Here is a 16,315-nt window from a genome sequence, read left to right as displayed (position 1 = left end):
ATCGTGACCCCCCTTTAACGGACGTTGTTCGACGATTAATCGATGTCTATCGCTACATCCTCGATGCCAAGTCACGGCAAATCCTGTTCGCTCGATTATTCTTTTGCATCCCAATTGCTGATAATAGCGTAACAGAAAAAACATATTTTTGTTAAACGTAATTCCACTCTGCGTCTCCCGACTGGTTTCTCCACTTATGTGCCATGGAGAAGGACCATTGCCCGAAACATCGACCTCTATATATTTTATTATTTTAAGGCCACAAATTGTTGTTGTTGTTGTTGTTGTTGTTGACTGCTTGGGCACCACTGCCAACGCAGCAGCATCGCGGGATATTGTTTATTTTTTCCCGTTCAGCATAGCATATTCTATACTTCGATTTAAAGCTTTCGTGACTGCAGGGATTCATCTTCTTGGTTCTTTCGGTAAAGTCACGTAGAAGGGAAATAATAAAATAATACAAGTATTTTATTATGTTTTTTTTTATTTCCCTTCTACGTGACTTTACCGAAAGAACCAAGAAGATATTCTATACTGTCAATAAATTACATACTGTATGTGATTAGCACGCGTAAAAAAACAATCCTATAATCAGTCAAATTAATTCATTATCGCGCATTTTTTTTGCAATTTGCGCCCTGCCTTTCGCCATAATCGATGACATTGGTGCCGCTTTGTGACAAATCGATAACGGTCGCGCTGGCTCAGGCTCGCCATACGAACGTGTAATTTCCACGAATTCCTGTTTGAGCGAGAAAAAACGCTTTGACACGTTCAACTTAATCGTCGTGGTCAGTGCGGGGGGGGGTCCATAGAGAGTACGGTGCAATAATTGAGTCGGCTGCACTGCCTATTACCCTGTCCGCCACGTAGCTTCTTCGCAGCCGCCTATGGCATCTGTTATGCATCGTGGACACACATCCAAGAACTGGCTCTGGCTCAAAGCCTGCTTAGCTTCCAACACCTTTCGGGATCGGGCAAAGATCCCCCGTATAGCCTTGAACAGACTGTTAGGGCAAGTGCTTTTAGCGGGCACCTATGAAGGCCATCATGGCACACGAGGGGTGGACGTGGCCAATACCACGCCCGACCGCCTTTGTCTCCCCAGCCGCGATGTTTTACTACACACCGCACTCAGTACTCATTTGAGGCTGAGTCGACCTCGCGGAGGCCCAAGACCGGTTCAGATGCCGGTCACTGGTTTGTTGGTGGCCGTGAGCGGGAATCGAACTCGGGTGGTCGGGTGGTTGGTAGCGCAGCGCGCTAACCGCTGCACCACCGCTCCCCATATAGACCCCCCCCACACACACACACGCGCAGGTAAACTAGAGCGGCACGTACACACCTGCCTGCCACGTGGGGGATTTAATGGCAGCTAAGGGGTGGATGTTCCAGCCTCGAGCTCCAATCAACATCCCCCCCCTCTCCTCGCTCTCTCCTCCCTCTCCACTCCCCCGGCGCTCCCCTGCCCCTCTCTTACCTCACCCTATCCTCTCCTCGCCCGTCTCCTCTCTCCCTCCCTCCTCCTTCCCCCCCCTCCCCACTCACCTCCCCTCCCCACTCCCCTCTCCCTCCCCTCTCCCTCCCCTCTCCCTCCCCTCTCCCTCCCCTCTCCCTCCCCTCTCCCTCCCCTCTCCCTCCCCTCCCCTCTCCCTCTCCCTCCCCTCTCCCCTCTCCCCCTCCCTCCCCTCTCCCCGCTCCCTCCCCCCTCCCCTCTCCCCCCTCCCTCCCTCCCCCTCTACCCCCTCCCTCCCTCCCCTCTACCCCCTCCCTCCCTCCCCTCTACCCCCTCCCACCCTCCCCTCTACCCCCCTCCCACCCCCTCCCTCCCCTCCCTCTCTCCCCCTCCCTCCCCTAACTCCCCTCCCCTCCCTCCCTCCCCCCTCCCTCCCCTCTCTCCCCCTCCCTACCCACCTCGACGTTGCCCACGTGTCCTGCGCGCGTCCCCTTCGCTTCCGCCGAGCTAAAAATAGCGACGGGGGAAGACGACACGGGGCCCATCCACCACGCCCGCACACGTGTGGGTGGTGTGTGGGTGGTGTGTGGGTGGTGTGTGGGTGGTGTGTGGGTGGTGTGTGGGTGGTGTGGGTGGTGTGTGGGTGGGTGGTGTGTGGGTGTTGTGTGGGTGGTGTGTGGGTTTGGTGTGTGGGTGGTGTTGTTGGTGTGGGTGGTGTGTGGGTGGGTGGGTGGTATGTGGGTGGTGTGGGTGTTGTGTGGGTGGTGTGTGGGTGGTGTGTGGGTGGTGTGTGGGTGGTGTGTGGGTGGTGTGTGGGTGGTGTTGTTGGTGTGGGTGGTGTGTGGGTGGTGTGGGGGTGGTGTGTGGGAGGTGTGTGGGTGGGTGGTGTGTGGGTGGTGTGTGGGTGGTGTGTGGGTGGTGTGTGGGTGGTGTGTGGGTGGGTGGTGTGTGGGTGGTGTGTGGGTGGTGTGTGGGTGGTGTGTGGGTGGTGAATGGGTGGTGTGTGGGTGGGTGGTGTGTGGGTGGGTGGTGTGTGGGTGGTGTGTGGGTGGGTGGTGTGTGGGTGGTGTGTGGGTGTTGTGTGGGTGTTGTGTGGGTGGTGAGTGGGTGGTGTGTGGGTGGGTGGTGTGTGGGTGGGTGGTGTGTGGGTGGGTGGTGTGTGGGTGGGTGGTGTGTGGGTGGGTGGTGTGTGGGTGGTGTGTGGGTGGGTGGTGTGTGGGTGGTGTGTGGGTGGTGTGTGGGTGTGTGGGTGGTGTGTGGGTGGTGTGTGGGTGGGTGGTGTGGGTGGTGGGTGGTGTGTGGGTGGTGTGTGGGTGGTGTGTGTGTGGGTGGTGTGTGGGTGGGTGGTGTGTGTGGGTGGTGTGTGGGTGGGTGGTGTGTGTGGGTGGAGTGTGGGTGGTGTGTGGGTGGGTGTTGTGTGGGTGTTGTGTGGGTGGTGTGTGGGTGGTGTGTGGGTGTTGTGTGGGTGGGTGGTGTGTGGGTGGGTGGTGTGTGGGTGGGTGGTGTGTGGGTGGTGTGTGGGTGGTGTGTGGGTGTTGTGTGGGTGGTGTGTGGGTGGTGTGGTGGGTGGTGTGGTGGGTGGTGTGGTGGGTGGTGTGTGGGTGGGTGGTGTGTGGGGTGGTGTGTGGAGTGGTGTGGGTGGTGTGTTGGTGGTGTGTGGGGTGGTGTGGGTGGTGTGTGGTGGGTGGTGTGTGGGGTGGTGTGTGGGTGGTGTGTGGGTGGTGTGTGGGTGTTGTGTGGGTGGTGTGTGGGTGGTGTGTGGGTGGTGTGTGGGTGGTGTGTGGGTGTTGTGTGGGTGGTGTGTGGGTGGTGTGGTGGGTGGTGTGGTGGGTGGTGTGTGGGTGGTGTGTGGGGTGGTGTGGGTGGTGTGTGGTGGGTGGAGTGTGGGTGGTGTGTGGGTGGTGTGGTTGGTGTGTGGTTGGTGTGTTGGTGGTGTGTGGGTGGTGTGTGGGTGGTGTGTGGGTGGTGTGTGGTTGGTTTGGGTGGTGTGTGGGTGGTGTGTAGGTGGTGTGTGGGTGGTGTGTAGGTGGTGTGTGGGTGGTGTGTGGGTGGTGTGTGGGTGGTAAGTGTGGTGTGTGGGTGGTGTGTGGGTGGTGTGTGGGTTGTGTGTGGGTTGGGTGTGGATGTTGTGTGGGTGGTGCGTGTGGTTGGTGTGTGGTTGGTGTGTGATTGGTGTGTGGGTGGTGTGTGGGTGGTGTGTGTTTGGTGTGTGGTTGGTGTGTGGGTGGTGTGTGGGTGGTTTGTGGGTGGTGTGGTGTGTGGGTGGTGTGTGGGTGGTGTGTGGTTGGTGTGTGGGTGGTGTAGTTGGTGGTGTGGTGTGTGGGTGGTATGTGGTTGGTGTGGGTGGTGTGGTGGTGGTGGGTGGGTGGTGTGTGGGTGGTGTAGTTGGTGGTGTGGTGTGTGGGTGGTTTGTGGGTGGGTGGTGTGTGGGTGGTGTAGTTGGTGGTGTGGTGTGTGGGTGGTGTGTGGGTGGTGTGTGGGTGGTGTGTGGGTGGTGTGGGTGGTGTGGTGGGTGGTGTGGTGGGTGGTGTGTGGGTGGTGTGGTTGGTGTGGGTGGTGTGGTGGGTGGTGTGGTGGGTGGTGTGTCGGTGGTGTGTGGGTGCTGTGTGGGTTGTGTGTGGGTTGGGTGTGGGTGGTGTGTGGGTGGTGTGTGGGTGGTGTGGTGGGTGGTGTGTGGGTGGTGTGTGGGTGGTGTGTGGGTGTTGTGTGGGTGGTGTGTGGGTGGTGTAGGTGGTGTAGGTGGTGTGTGGGTGGTGTGTGGGTGGTGTGTGGGTGGGGTTGGGTGGTGTGTGGTGTGGGTTGTGTGCGGGTGCTAAATGAGAGTGTATATGTGCGTAGTTTGGGTATACGGTGTGGGTGTTTGTCTGTGGTCGACTCAGCCTCAAATGAGTACCTGGAGCGGTGTGTAGTAAACATCGCCACTGGGGAGACAAAGGCGGCCGGGCGTGGTGTTGGCCACCCGCCCCTTCGTAATCTGTTCAGGCCTTCATTGGTCGCTAACAGCACTTGCCCCAACAGTCTGTCAAGGCTATATGGGAGATCTTTGTCTTTATTTGTCTGTGGGAGCGTTCAACAGTGCGTTGAACGCTATTCGGGAGATGTTTTGTCTTTGAGTTCAAAGGTGCTCGCTCACAGCACTTGCCCCTCCAACCTGTTAAAGACTATACGGGTGAACTTTGTTTTTGTGGATGTGCGTGCGCTACAAACCCGATTAACCTACGTTCAATTTCAGGCCGCGGCTAACATCATTGGCGATTGATACCTGAAATAGAACTGACCGGTCAAACCCCACACTGACCAGCTCGGTGAAGTATGGTTAAACCATCCTCGTGAATGGCACCACGTGGGTTGACCTTCGTCCAGCAGTGGATTGGCAATGCGTTGTGGATAATGCTTTTATTATTTATATTATTATTTTCATCATTAGTGCTGTCACACTATCTATAGAGGCAACAGTAGCCAATCACAATGCTCTCTCACACTGCATGTAGAGGAATCAGCAGCCAATCGCATTGCTCTCACACGATCGATAGAGGCACCATTAGCCAATCGCAGTGCTCTCTCACACTGCCTATAGAGGCATCAGTAGCCAATAATTGGTGTCAGTTTAGCTCACAGTGAAGGTAAAACCCAAAGACAGGAACTAGTTATCATCATTGAGGTAATTCCATTGTGGAGGCCGCTAAAGTCTTTAGCAATAAATGATTATCGTTGAGCAGGTGATGATATTGAAACCAGCTAAGAGCAATGGGGATTGGAAAAGTATCCAAACCCTCACGTGTGAACGTGTCCATAGGTGTGTGTGTGGTGAGCGGTGGTGGTTAGCTCTATGCGCTCCGAATCTGGTGACCCGAGTTCGATTCCCGCTCACGGTCACCAACACCAAGTGACGATTTTCTAAATCGGTCCTGGACCCCTCCCCCCTGGGTCGACTCAGCCTCAAATGAGTACCTGGTGCGGTGTGTAGTAAACATCGCCATCAAGGAGACAAAGGCGGCCGGGCGTAGTGCTGGCCACCCACCCCCCCCCCCCCTCGTGTACCGTGCCGTCCTTCATAGGTGCTCGCCAACAGCACTTGCCCCAACAGTCTGTGAAGGCTACACTGGGGGGATCTTTTATCTTTGTGTGTCGATTGGGCTGTGTGTGGAGGAACCGTGGCGTCGTGGATAGCGCGCGGCACTACGGACCCAGCGCACCCGAGTTCAATTCCCGTTCACGACCAATAACAGTGGCGAATATTTTAACAGGTCCTGGGCCTCCCCTAGGTCGACTCAGCCTTAATTGAGTACTCTGCCCGGTGCAGCAGCCCACGCCTTTATAGCTGCACTTGCCTCTACAGACGGTTGAGCGCTACAGGGGGATCTTTGTCTTTGTGCAGGGTATAGAAATGCCCACGGGTGCCTTTTAGATGAATTGTCCCTGTTTAACGTTTCAGCAAAAATGATCGATTATAATCGTGTCAGCAAAAATTATCGATTATAATCGTTTCAGCAAAAATGATCGATTATCGTTTCAGCAAAAATGATCGATTATCGTTTCAGCTAAAATGATCGATTATCGTTTCAGCAAAAATGATCGATTATAATCGATATTTTTTGCTGAAACGTTACGGTGGTGTGTGTTAGGGCCTCTTGGGGTTGTCAGTGGGTCACTTAAATACATTCCAGCGCGTGAGGCGCGTATCCCGTGTAGTATCCTGAGAATTATAATTTATTTCAACCAATTGATGAATCGTTACACAACATACCCCGAGTATGATACACGTGCGGCTATGTCTAAGCATCGTTGCAATTCCTCTGCGTAGAACGGTGCGTGTCTTTTCATCGGCGTACATCATCGTCATCGTCGCATGATATGACTCGTGGGTTGAGATGCGGCGGCGTTGACTAGGCCGATGGAACACAGAAGCTCAGTAAAAAGTGCTCAAAGGAGCCAGGAAGATTTGAACGGAACGCACGGATTTGAGATCACAGGCAAGTCAGAGACAACATCGTCATCGCAATGTTAACTCGGCGCACCGTACAAACAACACACACACCGTTGATGATTTTACGGAGAAATAAAAAGCCTGGCAGCTGGCTTGCCAGTAATATACCGTATTAAAACCACGGTTTCGCACTACAGCACTCAATATTACGGTCACATTTTTTTTGGTGAACCATAAATGGTAAAAAAAAAATTGTTACATGCGTTGTTCTTCTTTCGCACCAGTACGTACGTAGCCAAACGTGCCAAAGAAGGGAAACTCGCTGGCAGAAGTGGGGGGGGGGGGGGGGTTGGGATACGTCATCAGCAGGAGATGGAGCGATGGAATCGGAGCGTGCGACAGTTTTGATGACGCCTTGGGTGGGGGCGGAGGGGTGTCTTCGTCCAGCAGTGGATAGACAACGGCTGTTGGTGCTGCTGCTGCCGATGATGATGCAGCGACGATGCAGAACGTCTCTCTGGTATAATTTTCAATGCGTGGTCTTTGTCCTCGACAGGGAATTGCCAACATTGAACTTCACATTTGAGATTTCTCAGGCAACGTGCAGAGGAAATTGGCTGAAGGCCCAACGGCCGGATGAGCGGTCTCATCATCCACGTGGCATCCACTAATCGATTCACACCTACGGCATCGTGTCGATTAATCAACGCACATTGTCGATTAATCGATAGAGTACATAATTTGATGCGGAGTAACAATTCTCGGAGCCTCGCGATAGTTCAATGCAATCATCGCGATTCGATTAATTATTAATTTGTCTCACGGGAAGTTGCGGTTATTGTTGTTGGTTATTGGATTGTGTTGCTGAGTTTATTGTTGTTGTTGTTGCAGAGCGCGTGCGAGCGACGCCAGGAGACGCAGAGAGACTCGGGGCAGACGTCCAACTTGAACTGGGACAGCAGGTACGGTGTGAGACACGGGGGCAACTGTGCGAGACACTGGGAGACACTGGGAGACAGTGGGAGAGAGTGGGAGACACTGAGAGACACTGAGAGACAGTGGGAGACAATGGGACACACTGGGAGACACTGGGAGACATTGGGAGAGAGAGTGGGAGACACTGAGAGACAGAGAGACAGTGGGAGACACTGAGAGATAGTGGGAGAGTGGGTGACACTAGGAGACACTGGGAGACAATGGGAGATACTGAGAGATAGTGGAAGAGAGTGGGTGACACTAGGAGACACTGGGAGACACTGGGAGACATTGGGTGACAGTGGGTGACATTGGGAAATAGTGTGATACACTGGGAGAGAGTGGAAGAGAGTGAGATACACTGAGAGACAGTGAGAGACAATGGGAGACACTGGGAGACAATGGGAGACACTGGGAGACAATGGGAGACACTGAGAGATAGCGGGAGAGAGTGGGTGATACTAGGAGAAACTGGGAGACACTGGGAGACATTGGGTGACAGTGGGTGACATTGGGAGACAGTGGGAGACACTGGGAGAGAGTGGAAGAGAGTGAGAGACACTGAGAGACTCTGGGAGACAATGGGAGACAATGGGAGACACTGAGAGACAGTGGGAGAGAGTGGGTGACACTAGGATACACTGGGAGACAATGGAAGACACTGAGAGATAGTGAGAGACAATGGGAGAAAGTGGGTGATACTGAGAGACGGTGGTGGACAGTGAGAGACACTGGGAGAGAGTGGGAGACACTGAGAGATAGCGGGAGAGAGTGGGTGATACTAGGAGAAACTGGGAGACACTGGGAGACATTGGGTGACAGTGGGTGACATTGGGAGACAGTGGGAGACACTGGGAGAGAGTGGAAGAGAGTGAGAGACACTGAGAGACTCTGGGAGACAATGGGGGACACTGAGAGACAGTGGGGAGAGAGTGGGTGACACTAGGAGACACTGGGAGACAATGGAAGACACTGAGAGATAGTGAGAGACAATGGGAGAAAGTGGGTGATACTGAGAGACGGTGGTGGACAGTGAGAGACACTGGGAAGACTTTAGGAGACACTGGGTGGATTTTTGGGGAAGATGGTGGGGACTTGTGGAGACTTTGGTCGAAAAAAAATTGGGAGATCTGAAAACCTCGGTGATTTCTGCTGTGACGCATTTCTTGAAACTGTCTCTCGTTGAGGTATGAAAATGTAACCCTGAGAATATTGAGGGTGCTTTACTCTGGCTCTGTGAGCATCAAACATCCACTTTTAACTCGAATTGGTGTCTTAGCCTGGCAGCGGTCATCCTTTCCAGGTGATTTTTTTTAAATTGTTAAATAGATGATTAATAAATGTGTACTCTGTTACGACTCCACGCACAGTTACACCCCTACGAACAATCACAATCTACGTTGCATGTAATCTGCACGCATCGTTAACGCTATCATTCTGCTGCCGCTGCTGTTGTTTTGCTACCAGACTCTGGGGCCTTCTCACCTAGGCCAGGACAAGGCTGAGCAAGGAGATAACAGAGAGAGAGAGAGAGGAGGGAGAGCGAGCGAGCGAGCGAGCGAGCGAGCGAGCGAGCGAGCGAGCGAGCGAGCGAGCGAGCGAGAGACTGGGGCAGCTTCAAGAAAGCACGGGAGACTTCTGGAGTCTCAAGGTGAGCAGGTGTGTAGTTTTTATGATTATGATGATGATGACGTCAACTCGTAACGCAGCACCACCATCCGCTCATCACGACAGCAGGCCAAAATAGAGAAAAGCAAGTCACTAGTAAGTGAATAAAGAAATATAAATGACGGAAAACATTACAAATTGCACAGGTACATCAAATTCTGCCGATGTGTCAACACCAAACGCAAGCTTGGGGCAAGGCAGCAAAACAACAACAACAGCAGTCTCAGACCACACCAAAAGACAACAATAGACACCAACACATGGAACCCTCAATAAAATAGCACATTCAAATTGAACTATCAGTACTACACGGGGGGTGGGGGTGGGGAGGTGGGTAAGGATGAATGTTGAACTTCTTTCGCACAGTACGTAGCCAACCGCGCTAATCGGAGGTGCGGGGAAGGACAATAGACTATGGGTCTCTGTGCGAGTCTATGGGTCTCTGTGCGAGTCTATGGGTCTCTGTGCGAGTCTATGGGTCTGGGTCGAAGTCTATGGGTCTCTGTACGAGTCTATGGGTCTCTGTGCGAGTCTATGGGTCTGTGTCGAAGTCTATGGGTCTCTGTGTGAGTCTATGGGTCTCTGTGCGAGTCTATGTGTCTCTGTGCGAGTCTATGGGTCTCTGTGCGAAGTCTATGGGTCTCTGTGCGAAGTCTATGGGTCTCTGTGCGAGTCTATGGGTCTCTGTGCGAAGTCTATGGGCCTCTGTGTCGAAGTCTATGGGTCTCTGTGCGAAGTCTATGGGTCTCTGTGCGAGTCTATGGGTCTCTGTGCGAGTCTATGGGTCTCTGTGCGAGTCTATGGGTCTCTGTGCGAAGTCTATAGGTCTCTGTGTGAGTCTATGGGTCTCTGTGCGAGTCTATGGGTCTCTGTGCGAGTCTATGGGTCTCTGTGCGAGTCTATGGGTCTGTGTCGAAGTCTATGGGTCTCTGTGCGAAGTCTATGGGTCTCTGTGCGAAGTCTATGGATCTCTGTGCGAAGTCTATGGGTCTCTGTGCGAAGTCTATGGATCTCTGTGTCGAAGTCTATGGGTCTCTGTGCGAGTCCACGTGTTGTATGTGCGTTGAACTTCTTTCGCACCGTACGTTGCCCCCCCCCCCCCCCGCCCGTGCTGATCGGAGTCGCGGGCAAGGGTCACGGTCGGCGTCCACGTGCGGGCCGGTGGCGGCGTTCTCTTTGGTTATCTAGCTGTATGAGTGTTCTCGGCTTCATAAAGCTAGATTACCGAAAGTAATGCCGCTTCCACGAGACGCCACCGCCACCGCCGCCGCTGTTGCTGCTGTCACAGCCGCAGACGAGAGGGCAGGGCGGGTGGGGGGTGGGGGCATAGTGTGGGGAGAGAGAGGGGAGAGTGTGAGGGGAGGGAGGGAGGGGAGAGTGTGGGGGGAGGGAGGGGAGAGTGTGGGGAGAGAGGGGGGAGAGTGGGGAGAGTGTGGGTGGAGAGAGAGGGGAGAGTGTGGGGAGAGAGAGGGGAGAGGGGAGGGAGGGGAGAGTGTGGGGGGAGGGAGGGGAGAGTGTGGGGGGAGGGAGGGGAGAGTGTGGGTGGAGAGAGAGGGGAGAGTGTGGGGAGAGAGAGGGGAGAGGGGAGGGAGGGGAGAGTGTGGGGGGAGGGGAGAGTGTGAGGAGAGAGAGGGGAGAGTGTGGGGAGAGCGAGGGGAGAGAGAGGGGAGAGTGTGGGGAGATTGTGGGGAGAGAGAGGGGGGAGAGTGTGGGGGGAGGGAGAGGGGAGAGTGTGGGGAGAGTGGGATATTGGAGAGGGGGGGAGAGTGTGTGGAGAGGCGGGAGAAGGAGATGTAGGAGTGTAGAGTGTGAAGAGAGAGGAGGGAGTGTGAAGAGAGAAAGGGAGAGTGGAGAAAGGGGTGTGTGTGGAGAGAGGGGAGAGTGTGTGGAGAGGGGAGAGTGTGTGGAGGTGTTGGAGGGAGGGGGGAGAGGGAGTCTCTGTCACGTCCACTCCCAATCACGGCCAGTTACGGGGAGGGCGGGGTGGGGGGGGGTCACGTGACATTGGAGATCTGTGTGAAAGAGCTTCATAGCTCATCGGATTTCTCCTCCAGTGTCAGTAAAAGATTCCGATTGTGACATTGAGCGTCTCTCTCTCGTTAACGACCACGAGCGATTACGCATTTGCGATTACTCGTCGTGATCGATGTCATTGTGATCACCAAACGACTCTGCCGATGTAATTGTGGTTACAGTATGATGTTAATTACTCGGTGAGGATCGTGATGAACGTGAATACTCATCGATGGATGTGATTATTGACGTCGTATTATCAATCGTGAACGTCAAATGGATGATGAAATAATTTATTCTGATTCCTTTACGATTCCTCTAACGGGCTGGGGATGGGGGGGGGGGGTGTGATTAAGCCAATTATCCCTTGGGGGTCGATAAAATTGGCACTACTTTGCGGGGAAGTCAACAACGGTTGTTGTGTGGGAGACACTGGCCCTCGCCGTGTGAATGTGGAATTTCCACCACCGGCTCTGCAGGGCTGTAAAGGGGTGATGAGCACTGATTCCTCAATGTTGTCATGAACAGTGGGGAAGTGTGTGTTTCGATTCCTCCCTCGTAAAGACGATGTATTCATAATGAAGGTGTTTGGGTTAGATCGCTGTAAGTATAAATGTGTCGTAACACCTCCACCACCCGACACAGCCAATTAGTGAGGGATTTGTCGCGTAAACAAAACGCCAAATTCGTTACTAGTATAGTGTATAGTGTAGTGTAGTGGTGTGTGTTGTGTAGTGTGTAGTGTATAGTGTAGTGTATAGTGTAGTGTGTAGGGTAGTGTATAGTGTAGTGTAGTGGTGTGTGTAGTGTATAGTGTAGTGTAGTGGTGTGTGTAGTGTATAGTGTAGTGTAGTGTATAGTGTAGTGTATAGTGTAATGTATAGTGTAGTGTATAGTGTAGTGTGTAGTGTATAGTGTAGTGTAGTGTGTAGTGTAGTGTATAGTGTAGTGTATAGTGTAGTGTGTAGTGTATAGTGTAGTGTATAGTGTTGTGTATAGTGTAGTGTATAGTGTAGTGGTGTGCAGTGTATAGTGTAGTGTATAGTGTAGCGGTGTGCAGTGTATAGTGTAGTGTATAGTGTAGTGTGTAGTGTAGTGTGTAGTGTAGTGTATAGTGTAGTGTATAGTGTAGTGTATAGTGTAGTGGTGTGCAGTGTATAGTGTAGTGTATAGTGTAGTGTATAGTGTAGCGGTGTGCAGTGTATAGTGTAGTGTACAGTGTAGTGTATAGTGTAGTGTATAGTGTAGTGTATAGTGTAGTGTATAGTGTAGTGTATAGTGTAGTGTATAGTATAGTATAGTGTGTAGTGTAGTGTATAGTGTAGTGTGTAGTGTAGTGTGTAGTGTAGTCGTGTGCAGTGTATAGTGTAGTGTATAGTGTAGTGTGTAGTGTAGTGTATAGTTTATAGTGTAAATAGTGTAGTATGTATAGTGTAGTGTGTGTATAGTGTAGTGTGTATAGTATAGTGCATGGTGTAGTGTATAGTGTAGTGTATAGTGTAGTGTGTAGTGTAGTGTATAGTTTATAGTGTAAATAGTGTAGTATGTATAGTGTAGTGTGTGTATAGTGTAGTGTGTATAGTAAAGTGCATGGTGTAGTGTATAGTGTAGTGTAAAGTGTAGTGTATAGTATAGTGTGTAGTGTATTGTATAGTAGTGTATAGTGTAGTGTATAGTGTAGTGTATAGTATAGTGTATAGTATAGTGTATAGTGTAGTGTATAGTGTAGTATATAGTGTAGTGTAGTGTATAGTAGTGTATAGTGTAGTGTATAGTACAGTGTGTATTGTAGTGTAGTGTATAGTGTAGTGTATAGTATAGTGTATAGTATAGTGTATAGTATAGTGTAGTGTATAGTGTAGTGTATAGTATAGTGTAGCGTGTAGTGTATAGTGTATAGTATAGTGTATAGTATAGTGTATAGTATAGTGTATAGTATAGTGTAGTGTATAGTATAGTGTAGTGTATAGTATAGTGTAGTGTATAGTATAGTGTATAGTATAGTGTAGTGTATAGTATAGTGTAGCGTGTAGTGTATAGTGTATAGTATAGTGTATAGTATAGTGTATAGTATAGTGTATAGTATAGTGTAGTGTATAGTATAGTGTAGTGTGTAGTGTATAGTGTATAGTGTAGTGTATAGTGTAGTGTACCACTTCAGCCCACCGGTGTGTTGGAGAGTAAATCCACAACATCCACAATCTGAGTAGTACGACGTTTCGCTGGTGATGACATCAACCAGCATCATCGGGAGATTTGACAGAATAGTGAAGCGATCCACCTGCTTCAGGTCTTAAATAGAGCAAAACTTCATACTATTCAAATTCTAGATGCTGTGGATTTACTCTCCTAAACAGTGGTGGGCTGAAGTGTATACTACACTATACATTACACTACAGTACACTACACTATATACTACACTATACACTACAGTACACTATACACTACACTATACACTACACTACTATACACTACTACACACTACACTATATACAACACTATACACTACTATACACTACACTATACACTACTATACACTACACTATACACTACTATACACTAAACTATACACTACTATACACTACACTATACACTACTACACACTACACTATACACTACTACACACTACACTACTACACACTACACTATACACTACTATACACTACACTGTACACTACTACACACTACACTATACACTACACTATACACTACTACACACTACACTACTACACACTACACTATACACTACTATACACTACACTGTACACTACTACACACTACACACTACACTATACACTACACTATACACTACTACACGCTACACTACTATACACTACACTACTATACACTACACTACTATACACTACACTATACACTACACTACTACACACTACACTATACACTACTACACTACTACACTACTACACACTAAACTATACACTACTATACACTAAACTATACACTACTATACACTACACTATACACTACTACACACTACACTATACACTACACTATACACTATACACTACACTATACACTACACTATACACTACTACACACTATACTATACACTACACTATACACTACTACACACTACACTACACTATACACTATATTAGTAACTAATTGGCGTGTTGTTTATGTGACAAACCTTATTGGGCGTGTCGGGTGGTGGAGGGTTACGACACATTTATACTTTTATCATGAATAATATTGGTCGCGAAAGCCTTAGTGTTAAATTACGATTTAACTCGCGTGACGATCATATTGTGATATTGATACAAAAAAATAACAATAAATAATACTAATTTTAACACGTATATTTCCGCGACCATTATAATCCATAATAGAGTTTTTTTGGAGGGTTAGATCTCCGTAAATATATGAATGTGTCGTTAAACCCGCCACCACCCGACACAGCCAATGAGTAAGGGTTGTCACGTAAACGTTACGAGTACAGCACCGCACTGGTTGTGTGCTGGAGAGCAAAGCCACAACATCTAAAATCTGAGTACGACGTTTCGCCAGTAAATACAACTAGCTTCATCAGGCGACAGCCAGATTTGTGGTGAAATCCTCCTCTTTCGTTCCTTAAATAGAGGGGTAGATGTGATGACAACGCTTGTGTGCTCTTCTTGTGCGAACTGGGGGGGGGGGGGGAATTAATGAATGTATATAAATTACTTTGGGTATCCATTGCCGTTTGAGTTATTCAAAATGGTAATCGACGCGCATTATGCAAGCCCGTTTTACGTGACAACCCTTACTAATTGGCTGTGTCGGGTGGTGGCGGGTTTAACGACACATTTATATATTTACGGAGATCTAACCCCCCACAAAACACCTCTTATGAATCCTCATTTGATATGATCATTCCACGAGGATGAAATGTACTTTTGGGGGAGCGGTGGGTGCCGTGGTTAGCGCACTGCTCTATCAACACGGTCACGTGACCGACTCGTCACCCACGTGACCGTCGTCGCCTCGGAGTCGATATGCATTCGTAGCGGAGGAATCCGTTGAGCTTGAAAGCCCTTTTTTATTTTTACAGATGTGCCATAGGGGTAGGTCATCACGTTACAACAACAATGCAAAGCAATACAATAGGAGTGCACAGTATAAGAAAGATAAGAAAATCACTAAATTATAAAAAATATATTTATATTTTTTAAGGTAAATCCCACTGAGCTAATAGCTTATTTTTCAGAATCAACATGACCATAAATAATAGCTCAACTTAGTATCTTATCGTGTGTAAATGTATAGCAGCAGCATAATCTAAATAATCTAACAACATACACACAACAACAATATAATTATATGGATGGCATGGCATGTATAGTTTTGACTTGCACTGATAGGTATAAAATAACCCGATGTTTAGACATATATACACCGTTCATGTATTTATATTTAAAATCGAGCGGTGGCGCATTGGTTAGCGCGTCTGCGTCACTGACCCCCCCCCCTGCTCTTCCCTTTACCGACCTGCATTGCCCTGCGTGGTGAAGTATGGTCACTCATGGGCAAGAGGCCTTCATCCAGCAGTGGATTGGCAAAGTGGCTATACCCCCCAAAAATGCGTAGCCTTCATATATGTATCTCTCCCCCTCCACACGTAAAACAAAGCTGTTACACGTGCTCATCAGCCACACGGCCTTTCTGGGGGTGTATAAGTTCAGCAGCACTGATTGAGCACAAAGAAAACACTCGACCGGTTTCCACATTCAGTGTATCATCAGCAGTATGTCAGGCTGGCTAGAACCATTGGTTCAGCACACACGCAGAATCTCTGGGCCGGTTTTAATGATTATGATGATAGTCAACAATTATAATTATTGTATTTCAATACGACCTCTCTATGATGATAATGGTATTCGCTGTATTAAGACCTTTATAGGATCACAGAATGAGCATGCCGTGTAATGTGCTTCATGTATGGCGATGATGATAATTGCGATAATGATGATGATGATGATAATGGCGTTCTGACATGATGATGAAGTTGATGCGACTTTTGTAGGATGACGACGACGATGTACCGGAGTTGATCATTACTATTTTCGGAAGATTAGAGTGATTATGATGATGACGATGTTGCTGATGGTTGATGTTGCTGACCACGTGGTGGTGGTAGCTGGTGGCTGTAGCTGGTGGCTGTCTCGTTGAAGATCAGCGCTGTCCCCTCGAGTCAGCTCGTGCATCCATAACACACACCACACAATATACACAAAACACAATACACACACATACACAACACAATATACACAATACAC

General features: G+C 49.6%; 1 long non-coding RNA gene across 4 annotated transcripts in view; it reads left to right on the top strand.

The window, feature by feature from the left end:
- LOC144734895 (uncharacterized) overlaps positions 1–16,315 on the top strand; it is a 142,028-nt gene that overhangs the window by 65,589 nt on the left and 60,124 nt on the right. For 2 of the 4 annotated variants that reach the window (XR_013588561.1, XR_013588560.1), the window contains exons 2-3: positions 7,275–7,345; positions 8,826–9,009. This is a non-coding gene — a long non-coding RNA (uncharacterized LOC144734895). Of the gene's footprint in view, positions 1–1,901; positions 2,021–7,274; positions 7,346–8,825; positions 9,018–16,315 lie in introns of those variants that run through there. The other 2 variants (XR_013588562.1, XR_013588563.1) reach the window with 2 other exon arrangements.

This window comes from Lampetra planeri, chromosome 53 (genome assembly GCF_965212315.1).
Source record: "Lampetra planeri chromosome 53, kcLamPlan1.2.h2, whole genome shotgun sequence".
Lineage (NCBI taxonomy): Eukaryota > Metazoa > Chordata > Hyperoartia > Petromyzontiformes > Petromyzontidae > Lampetra > Lampetra planeri.
Note: the sequence above shows the minus strand (reverse complement) of the source record. Positions and strands in the feature narration are given on the sequence as shown.